The sequence below is a fragment of the Notothenia coriiceps genome, unplaced genomic scaffold (assembly GCF_000735185.1).
Source record: "Notothenia coriiceps isolate Sejong01 unplaced genomic scaffold, NC01 NC01_scaffold00023297, whole genome shotgun sequence".
Classification (NCBI taxonomy): domain Eukaryota; kingdom Metazoa; phylum Chordata; class Actinopteri; order Perciformes; family Nototheniidae; genus Notothenia; species Notothenia coriiceps.
In genome coordinates this window covers 12,109-23,394 of record NW_011355998.1, presented here as the reverse complement: position 1 = coordinate 23,394, position 11,286 = coordinate 12,109, and positions in this window count along the sequence as shown.

The window sequence follows — 11,286 nt, the reverse complement described above, 5'->3', positions numbered from 1 at the left end:
CAGGGGCGGACTGGCCATTGGGAATACCTGGAGTTTTCCCGGGGTGCCGGTATCGAAGTGGGCTGGTCGGACAATTCACTAGCACCACTAGCATATGATAATATAACATCTAGCTTTGTATCTGTACTTCAAATGAATGCCCTTTTTCATAAAGTAAGAAGAGGATATTGACTAACCAAGCAACCAACACATTTCATAGAAATCACATTATTTCTTTCAGCCGCAGAAATGAACTGCTTTCTAGAAACATTTGTCACGTTTGAGTCCGTCACCCTCTAAGCATGTGCATTAAGTAATCCACATGCTGTTATTGCACCACAGGAGACGGCAGGTATGTCCTGGTCAGACAGGTTTTAGTCTATGGCGGTGATAGAGTTTAAGTTTGCCTAAATGATGAAGTAATGAAGCCCTTCCCTTTTTGCAAAGTCAAGTACATTTTAATTTAATGTACGTTTTCTGTGTTCAGAGATTCCATGTAATCACTGAACTGTTTGCATGTTGAAGCTGCAGAGCTCCAGCACCAGAGGAGAGCAGGGATTTCTCTGGAGTTCCTCTGCTGGTCTTCCCCTTAGTGGAGGAGACTCCTAGTGGCAGAGTAGGAGCATTGCATCATGGGAGAAAGTGGCTTCCCCAGCCTCTCTGCTGCACTGTGCATCCACCTGCAATCTCCACATCCTGCCTTTCCCATGTTTGTAGCCCTTTCTCTTTTCTTTAAAAAAAAACATTTATCACAAGGATTGCAGTTTTAAACCAAAAAAGGCACATATGTATCCATAATTAATATTGTCTTTTAGAAAATGTAGGAATAGACTAATTGCAAAGGGAGATTCCTGCACGTTAAAACATTGAGAGTTGGAGTTGACATTTCTTTTAAGACTTAACTTTTTCATTGTATTTTTTAAGATCTTTTTCATAAATCAGTACAGAATAATTATTGTATTATTTCCAATTGAGCATGTGTTCACTCCAATGTGTAGTAGTTCCTTATTTTCTCTTTTAACTCAACCTCCAGTATCTCTTATGAGGCAGTTAGTGTATGTTGCATTGCTTGTGCATAAAACTCATGTTATACGAGTAAATCAGAACAACGGGAGCTTTTTGTGATGAGGATAGTGATGTGACATGCGGTTTAGGAGTCCTCCCTTTTTGACATCATAGTTTATTGAGAAAATGTTCCTTTTTTATTATAAGGATACAGACCTTTCCAGATGCTCAAAGCGCTTTACAAATACCATACATGTAACGGTCATGTACTGTGGACAATACCCACAGAAGCAAATTCGGGTGAAGTGTCTTGCCCAAGGACACAACGGCTTTACAGACGCAGCGGCGGCGGGTTTCGAACTGGTGTTCCCCAACGCCCCCTTGATCTGATGATCAACGCACAGCCCACTGCGCCACTCCGCCCATCTTCACACCTCGAAGTCATCAATGCGCTTTACAAGTACACATTACACACATGTCATACATTCATACATGTAACGTTAATGTACTGTGGACGGTACCCACAGGAGCCAATTCAGGTGAAGTGTCTTGCCCATGGACACAACGGCCTGACGCAGCGGCGGGTTTCGAACTGTGTTCCCCAACGCCCCCTTGATCTGATGATCAACGCACAGCCCACTGCGCCACTCTGTCCCAGTAAGAGTTTAGTTGCGTTATATTCAACTCCACTAATAGCCTACACATTTTGGCCGCGAAGTTTAACAACATTAACTGCCGGCGATTATTTATGACAGGTAAATGTCAGTGTTTATTTTGTATGAATAGGCATAAGGAAAGTGAAATGTGTTTCAGCTGAGGCAGGGTCTGCACTTCATCCTTGTGAATGTGCTTCCCCTAGTTCTGAGATTGTTTGTGTGTGTGGGTGTGGGCGGAGAGAGGGGAGAGAAAACAGCTGTCAATGTAATGAACACGCTCTGTGACACGTGCTGAAGCCAGGGATGATGGGTAAAAATGTTAAAAGAAGTAGCAAGATCCCCTTCACTTAAACCTCTTCTCAATCCCTCCTCTCCCTCTCCCTCACCCTCACCCTTCCTGCCTCTCTCTCTCTCCCATGCAGCTAGTGTGTGTTTCTGTGTCTCATACACACATCTTGCTATTTATTTCACTCGACAGCACCATCCTCCTGATCATGTTGTTCTCAAGTCATGTTTCTCTCACATTCTCTCTCCATTCAATTTGTTTGCACACCAACATGTTGTCGTGACTGAATCCCCCCCCTTATTCATTTAGTATTTTCTTAGTATTGGTCATGATGGCTAGTATTTATGTCTTTACATTCTAATATGTTTTGTCAATATGCAAGAAAGGACCATTTGCACTTTAGAAATCCAGCCAAACCGACATCAAATGAAGTAGTTCGATTAAGTTTCACTGACGCTAAGATATGGCTTCACTTTGTAATGTTTCCTAATTGCTTTAAGGACGCACCTTAAGATTATTACATCATTGATTAACCTGCCAAAAAATGTCCTGATGTAATTGTTTTAGAAAATGATTGCAACTTGATCTTAAGCCATATGCTTTTTCTTTTACTATAAACTTGTTCCAAGTGTCTAGCGTTAACATAAGGCACACTCTTGAAGAAAACCAGGTTATCAAGTTTGTGAACGAGTACCTGTGCAGTCTTGTTCTCTAAACACACATTAGTGGACCACCAGCATGTTTGCGATCCGTGGTTAATTCCATTCTATGAAGTGTGGTTCGTGTTGGTTGCAGTCCAACATGCCAGAGAGGCAGGTTATTCAGTATCGAGGATTCGAGTATCTGTTGAAATGTACTTTGAGGTGTTTGCGTCAGTCTTTGTGGGACACGCTTGAGAAGAAAGTCAGGTTAGAAATTTAGGTCATTACCTAACCTCGGTAAAAAAACAAACCCATCAATCACACGAGACAAGTTGCTCAATAGATAGACATGCAGTGTGTGTGTGTGTGTGTGAGAGGGAGAAGGTATGCAAGGGATTTTAGTGTTTAAGGACCATTTGAGATATTTGTTTAAACTCTTTTGTTTGGTTGTAACTTAATAAGAAACCATTGATGGATAACATGTCATCTGTTCAGAGTATTCAGCAGCTTAACAATGATTGGTACCATATTGGTACAATATAAGTGTACATATATCTGTAAACCAGAGGTGGAAGAAGTCCTCAGATATCTTACTTGAGTAAAAATAGCGATAAAAAGTTGTAAAAATACTCTAAAGTTACAAAAGTGCCTGCACCAATATCAGATTCCTAAATATTGAATTCCTGGATTTTGATAGTTGATTCAATAATGTGTTGTCAATGTGTCAACTGTGGAGCACATTTTAAGTTCTTTAAATGCTGCTGCTGGATATTTTAACCTATACATTAGTGTGTATTTACTAGTGTAATTATATTTTGTACTTGCTAAACTGAATTCAAAAAGTATATAGTAAATAAAACCGATACATGTTGTGCAGTGAAAAGTACAAGATAGGCTACTGAGATGTAGTAGATTTAATAACAAATAGTAAAGTCCAAGTACCTTAAAATTGTACTTCAGTGAATGTTCTTTGTTACTTACATTCCTCCACTGCTTCTAAAGGAACTACGCATCAATGTGATCTACCAATATGAACTATTTTAAAAGTGCAGGGTTGTAATTGAGGACTGAGTGTTTGCAGGTGACTGATCCTCCAGTCATATTCAAGATTCAAAGGTGTTATTCTCATATATGCTACAGTGTAGAAATGACAATGAGATTATTCTGAGCTCCTCCAACAATGCAACGTGTATAATAAAATAAAAAAATAGTGCAAGAAGTCTATATACATGTAAACAGAATATGTACAAGAACAGAGGAAGGACTAATGAGTGAAGTCACCTGCTGCAGGCTTTGTTAGGATAAGAAAGGCCAACACAGGACAGCATGGCACTAGTTACTAATATCTCCATCCAAGTTATTGCAGTGAAGCAACTCTTGATTTTCAAACCAGTCATGTGACTCGAAGGAGAGAGGGGGAGGCGACTATTTTTTCCCTCTGTACCCAAATACAGACGCTGCTTCTATCTTGGGCAGCTCTGAAGTTCTCTTTTCCGTCTCCCTCATTTCTCCGTCTCCCCCGGCCCGATCCTGCCTTATTGTTGTCGACTTTTCTATCACCCGTGTGACTCTGCTCCTCCCCCCCTGCTATTTTCAGCAGCATGTGTTTGAATGTGGAAGGTGGGCGGATGGAGAATATGTGTTTGGGTGAGGGTGATGAGCTGTCTTTGGAACTTCATGCTGCATCCCTCCCTCCATCGTTTTTTCTTTTCTCCATCTGAGGAAGGAAGGAAGTTGGGGGGGGGGGCCTGCTCGTTGATAGGCGAGTTTGGGGTGCGACAGATTACATAAGAGTACGTAAGGAGCGCGGGGCATACAAGGACCGCAGTCTCTCCTCACTGAGAATCTTAATTGTGGATGTGATGGGGGGGGGGGTTGAATCTGACATAACTCAGCATTTTGGTTAACTGATAGTCACACCATGCCAGTTTTCTACAACTAGTTTAAGCTTTTTCTACTCATCAGCAAACCTCAATCTGGACAAGGAATAATCATTTGAACCTTCATATCCCTCAAGATGTGCAGTTCAACACCAGCTTCTCTGCCTCAAACATGTATCCATGGCAATCCATGTCAATCTAAACAATTGTTCACATTCGGCTTTTTTCCACTGCTCTACAAATCAGATCCTGTTTGTTTTTCCCAGCATGCAGAGCTCATTGTGGCGTCTGCAGGCTTTAGGTGAAGGGCTGAGGATGCAGCAGGCTGGTCGTCCTGGTGATGGGGATGATGATGATGGGGGGGGGGGTGGAGAGAAGAGGTCTGTTTGGTATTCAGGTGCTGCGGCAGGCAGGCAGATCCCAGACGAGGCAGTGCAGGCGCTGCTATTTTTACTTCTCCTGCTGCTTTTTTTAGACCCTCGGAATAGTGAGCAGGCAGGGGCTGCTCTACTGCTGAGGAGGGAGGAGGGAAGGGAGGGAGGAGGGAGAAAAGGCTGGGGGATGTCAATACCTCTGGTGATGTGCAGCACTAAGCGTGGCAGACATGTGGCGCCCCCGTCAGGACGCTTCAGAGCAGGCAGGGTGGAGCAGCTCTGAGGAGAAAGAACTGGGATCAGAGCGTTGGTGCTGGGAAGGAGTGAGGACACACACACACACACACACACCTGCCTCTCTCTCCCATACAGCTAGTGTGTGTTTCTGTGTCTCTATATTTTGCTTTTTATTTCACTCTACAGCACCATCTTCTTCAAAGCATGTTGTTCTCAAGTCAAATTTCTCACAATCTCCCTCCATTTCTGGGTGCTGGGAATGAATGAGAGGACACACACACACACACACACACACACACACACACACACACACACACACACACACACACACACACACACCCACCTCTTACCCAGTTTTGCAATGTAACAAACTACATTTACTCAAGTATTCGACCATTTTGACACCCTTGTCGTTGACTTGAGTATTTCCATAATGCAGTATGCTATATATAATTGTAATCTATTACATTTTGGGTGTTAATATTGTTACTGTAAGTAATAATGCTTCTGTATTTCTACTTTATTTTACTGTATTATTGCACACTTCACTCTCATTTGCCCCATCAACACGCTTTCACCCTTTGTTGTGTGTGTCTGAGCGTCAGTAGCGGTGCTCTCAGTCACGTGCTTGCTTGCGTAGATGCTTTTGTTACATTACGTGTGAGAGCGTGTGTCACAGCTGTAATGTGTTGCTAACGTGAGGGAAATTAAGTCCTGCTGGGAGCACCGGGGAGTTTGTTTGTGACTGAACTGAACAATGCTATTTCTGGACACTGTGTTCAGTTCAAGACTTTAATGGGTTTCTTTCTTTATTTTACATGTCCTCATATTCACTGTATGTAGCCTCCAGTGTAGGATTACACTACCTTTCACCTGTAAAGTGTGCAGGGTAAAAACAAGTGAAGCAAGTGGCCTCATATTTATGTTTGACATATTTCAGGCTAGCTGATATTCTCCATATCCATTATTAAATGTTACTTAGAATATTTGTTGCACTGACGATGGATGAACTTTAAAGGAAATGTCTTGGGAGTCCAGAGGGGGGGGTGGAGGGGTTATTCTCAAAACATACCTGCCGCCCAGGTTCCAAGAGTACAAAAAGTATACATTTGACATACTTCAAATGTACTATTTTTAGTAGATCAAAATAGGTCTCTTCTGTTAAAATGGCAGTAGTTCGAGAGCAAAGCTAGAAATATGTCTTATTTAGATATAGGGGCATATTCTGATGCCAATTCCTATATTTAGTATGTATTCTTATATAATGAAATTGTCTCTTTTAAGATCTACAATGTGTAGGTTTTGAATTGCAGCAGACTTTGCTAATAAGAGGGATTTAACTTGTCGTTTAGTGATGAGAGACTCAAGGGTTATTGAACCTGTTTGAGTACCCTTGTATCTGTTTTCTGTGTGACGGTGATCGCACCATAAAGCCAGAAGAGAAGTTAAGATGGCACTTAGCACACGGTATGTTATTTTCCGTCACATTAGAGTTCAAACGATCATGTGTTTTGGAGCGTGACACATTCTTACGCTTCTCCTCTACCAGGTTAAAGTTCACACGCCTATGCTATACGTGCATTTTGAACACGTACTTTCCCACAGATGCACCTGACACTCCGAGGTGCTTTTCTTTAGGGTGTTTTTACGGTCCTGCCTGACGGGAATGTGGTCGGTGCACTGAGGCTCCTCGTTGGGTTTTATGGTGTCATTTTTATGGACAGTACTTTTCAACTGTCATTGTCATATCTTCCTCGAAGGCATTGGAGGCCTCGGTGTGATGAAATGTTCCTTCCTTTCTGCTGTTGGTACAAAATGTCTCCGAAGAGGCTGTTCTGATTTTACCCTCGACTCAAGCTACTTGTAACTCCAGTCGTCTTAATTGTCATGCTCTTAACTCTTTTAATAATCATTTTATTCCTTCAATAGTCATCAGATAAACTCATGCGTGATTATCACCAAACAAGAAGCGCATTTTACAGATCCTGCAATTTTGAGGATATAAGATGTATACAGACTATCATCCTATTTAATTTTTGCGTGATATAGATTTGACTTTGTTGTTGTTGACGCTGTAACTAATGAAGCAAATAAGCCTTGTTCACTTCACTAGATTATATTGCCATGCTCCTGTCTCTCTTATTAATAATTGTATTCCTTCAATAGTCATCAGATAAACTCACATTTTGCCTGATTGTCACCTAAAAAGAACCACATTTTACCGATCCTGGAAATTGTGAGTAATATATTTACAGACCATCATCCTATTTTATTGTTGCGTGATATAGATTTGACTTTGTGTAGCTCTTGAAGCAAATAAGTGTTGTTCACTTGATTATATCAGAAGAAGCTGATTTTTATGTCGAGGTGGTTGTTGTCTCCCCCCCCTCAGCCATTTTACGTCATCATTTTACTTCACCGCGCTGCATCCTCCCCCTCTCCTCCCCCCTCCTGCATCTGCAGCGAGACCTTGAGTTGGTACAGCCGCGCCCATTGAGGCTTTTCTGCCACGGAGCGTTTCATTCTTAACATGCGGGGGGGGGGGTTAAAAATAACCAGGGATTCTGCTCTCTTTTGACTTTTGACTTTGTGCCCCCCTCTTCATCTCCCCCTCTTCATCTTCCTCTCTTCCGTTCCACCGCCATCCCTATTCTGTCTCCTTTCTCCTTCGCTCAGTCGTTCTCTTGCTTCGCACCAGTTCTATTTTTAGCCGCCCCTAGGATCCCTCCTCGCCCATCCTCCCTACCCCACTTCACCCGCCTCCTTTCTCCCGCTCAATGTTCGTCATCACTCCCTCCTCTCCCTCCTCCCTGCGTCCCCCCCTCTCATCTTGTCTCTTTTTGCTGCTCTTTGCCAGAGAATGTCCTCTACGTCTATTAATGTTTCATCAAGCCTTGCTAATAATATATTCATGATGTGTGTGTGTGTGAGTACTCCCAATCCCTCCTCACCACCTTCACCCCCTTTTTTGTCTTCCTTCTCTTCCCCTTTCCATCCTTTCTTCCTCTGTCATTTAAGAAGGAGCTGGGGTTGATTTAAAAATAGCTCAGCTTGCTTGACAAGGTGAGGATCTCTGAACACTGGAAGTACATCAGCTCCCTCTCTCGGTCTCCCCGACATTCGACCACTCTCTTGTTGTTCTTTTTTATTAAATATTTCCCTGATTTCTGCCCGAATTGATCCGTTTTTTAGGCCGTTCTCCTTCCTCTTTTTGTATAAACTGCAGATACGCTAGATTATCAGTCAGATAAACCTGATCTTCAGGATCATATCGTCTTGTCCTCACGTTGAGGTGAATCCTATACCTTTTTGTTCTGCTTTAATCAATCTTATCTCCACTTCTATACAATCTTCATCCTTTCTTTGCTTTGGGAGTTACCTCCTATCTTTGTCTTGTTTTTATATTCATATCTGCTCCATCTTCACACTCCCTATTTCTGTGTGAAAATGGACACCTTCATCCAAAACAACCATTGAGTTGTCATGTAAGGGCTTAGAAAGAGGCTTTTCCTAAGTAGCAGTTTAATTGTACTTTAAGGTGTGGCTGATAATAGATATACCGCTTGTAAGGTGTTCTTATACCCGTCTCGTCGTCACCTGTGAACAGCCCCGGGCTTAACGTCACGTCGGGACTCTGAGTTGTTGTTATTGAGAATACTTAAAGTGGTCTAACCTGATGTGTGAAGGCGTGTCGTAAGCCTGTGAACAATGAGGACCATATTTGTGAGATTCATTTCTACTGTCAAGGAGATAACGCCAGCGGTGAAAGAATGATAAACGCTGGATGGAGAAAGTGTGTGACTGACAGTGAAATGCTGATGGTGTCATTTGACAGGTTTGGAGAACATGGATCCAAAACGCAAAGTGAAATCATAGTCTCGATAATTCATTATGAACTGGTTTGTTCAACTTTTAGGGATTTTTAAGAGCATCTACTCCCTTATTAGTTGAATAGACTCCACCTCTGACCTGCTACATACTGTATGTATGATTATTGTAAAAAAAGAGAAACAAAACTTAACATATCTTTCTTTTCTGTCTCCAGTTGTGACGGGCGCCACTGATGGAATCGGGAAATCCTATGCGGAGGAGGTGAGGCTCCCAGACCCTTATTTATTTAATTTCTATCAAGGCATAGCTGTGACTCACACACACACACACACACTGTTCACTCATAGGCCACGGTAGGGAAGAGCTCTTACAGACCTATTAGTGTGGAAGAGAGTCCTCACACATATGCACTTCAACACAGGTTCGTCAACGAGAGCTCATATTGAGGTAACAAGCACACGTTGGATCTGGGCTACCCGTCCTCGTGTCGACCCAAACTGCTGTGTGTGTGCTGGCTGTAGAATGTAGTCATGTAGGACCTTTGACTCATACTGTTACTGTTGGCGCTACACTGGGTCTAGCTGCTTGTCCCGCAACGCTAGGCCGCCATTTTACGTTCTTTTTTTTTTCTAAAAGCATGCTTCCATTACATTTAGCACATGCAGGTGGAGATAAATGATCCATCTAAAGACACTGAATACATTTGGATGTTCTGCACGCATTGTTCTCCCGCTGATCAAATCAAGAGTTAAATCATACTTATCACAAGTTGAGGAATAAAACTTAGAGACTTGATATGTTAAATGAAACTGACAAGACAGTGATTTCCAGGCACTGATATTCCAGATTGTCTGTCCCTTTTGCTGCCGTCAGTAGTTTCAATTTACATGAAATTGTCCACCAATATATTAGAAGATGCATTCCTTACTAACGTACTGTATTTCTCGTTCCAGCTGGCTCGCCGTGGATTTGCCTTGATGTTGATCAGTCGCTCCCAGGACAAGCTGGATGACGTGGCCAGGTCACTAAGTAAGTGTTTGTTTTTTTGTTGGTCTGCACAACATCATGGAAACCCATTTGGTGTAAGAGCACAGTGAGTGGGCTGCTGAGGATGCATGTGTGTGTGTGGACAGGAGTGTGTGTGTGTGTGTGTGGACGGGATGTGTGTTTGTGTGTGTGTGTGTGGACGGGATGTGACGCGCAACCTCCCTCCCTGTCGACTACAGGGTTTCCAAGGCCCAGATAAGAGGGCCTCTATAGCCTTGACATAAGGATTTATAATGAAAACAAAATCGGAAAATAATCGCTGCACTGTTTAAGGAAAAAAAATCCAGGTTTGCATGAGTTTATTTTACATTGACTATGTAGTGTTGCAACAAGTGTGGATCGATTAGCTTCATATTTCAAAAACAAAGTATTTGTTTGAGTAGATTTACCTTCCAAACCTTGGCATCTCCCAAGTCGTGCCTCCATTCTGTAGAAGTGTTGTGGATTTGGAAACGTGCAGCTAACAAAGGCAGGCTGTGTCTAAGAACTTCCCCCCTTGGTATGAAAGAAGACGGGTTAAATATCCGTCTTGATTTTGTAACGGACTCATTAAATAACCTGTTCCTGAGATTTCGTAAAAAACAAAACCATGCATTCCTCATTCAGATGTAAAAGGAGCATCTGTGTTAAAGGCTACTCCAGGTTAAAACAGTCTGAATGGTGAGTGTCCCGCCCCCCCCCCACCCCCTGTTTAAATAGTGCCCTCTCCCTGACTCGCTCTCTTTCCATCTGTCTCTGACGTCTCCCACAGCGCAATTTCCCCTGTCGTGCTTAAAGTCCACAGAGGGGGCTGATGGGTAGTCACGAGCGGGATGCATTGTGCCAAACTCTGGCACTCCTCCCTCACGATTAGTGGGGAAAAACACCCGCCCTCCTTTGCATGTAACCGCATGAACCGCCCTGTCCCACCTGTAATTCAATTAACAATGTTTTTCTCATGCAAATATGTGCATAGTTTAGTTTTTTTTAAATCACACATACCTGGCAACCCCAAAATGACACCAATTTGGAGCCTTAATATTTCTTTGCCACCATGTCCAAAGCTTATTATTTGATCTTGTTTTTTCCTTGCTTTAACCCAAAGAGGTTGTGATTTCTAAATATAATCTGAGCTGGATATAGATTTCAGGGAGGCTACCCTACCCTTTTATTTTTACTTGCATCTCTCAGGTCTCCCCTTTTTCCCCCTAGTCTAAACTCTGAATATCCACTGACACACTGCTGGTCTTTTTCAAAGCAAATCAGAGGAATTTTCATCTTATAACCCCCTCTGCCACCTATCGGCTAAATGAGTCTTTGGACAATAAATTGTAATTGCAGCAGGCGCGTCAAACATGACGGCGGAGTTAA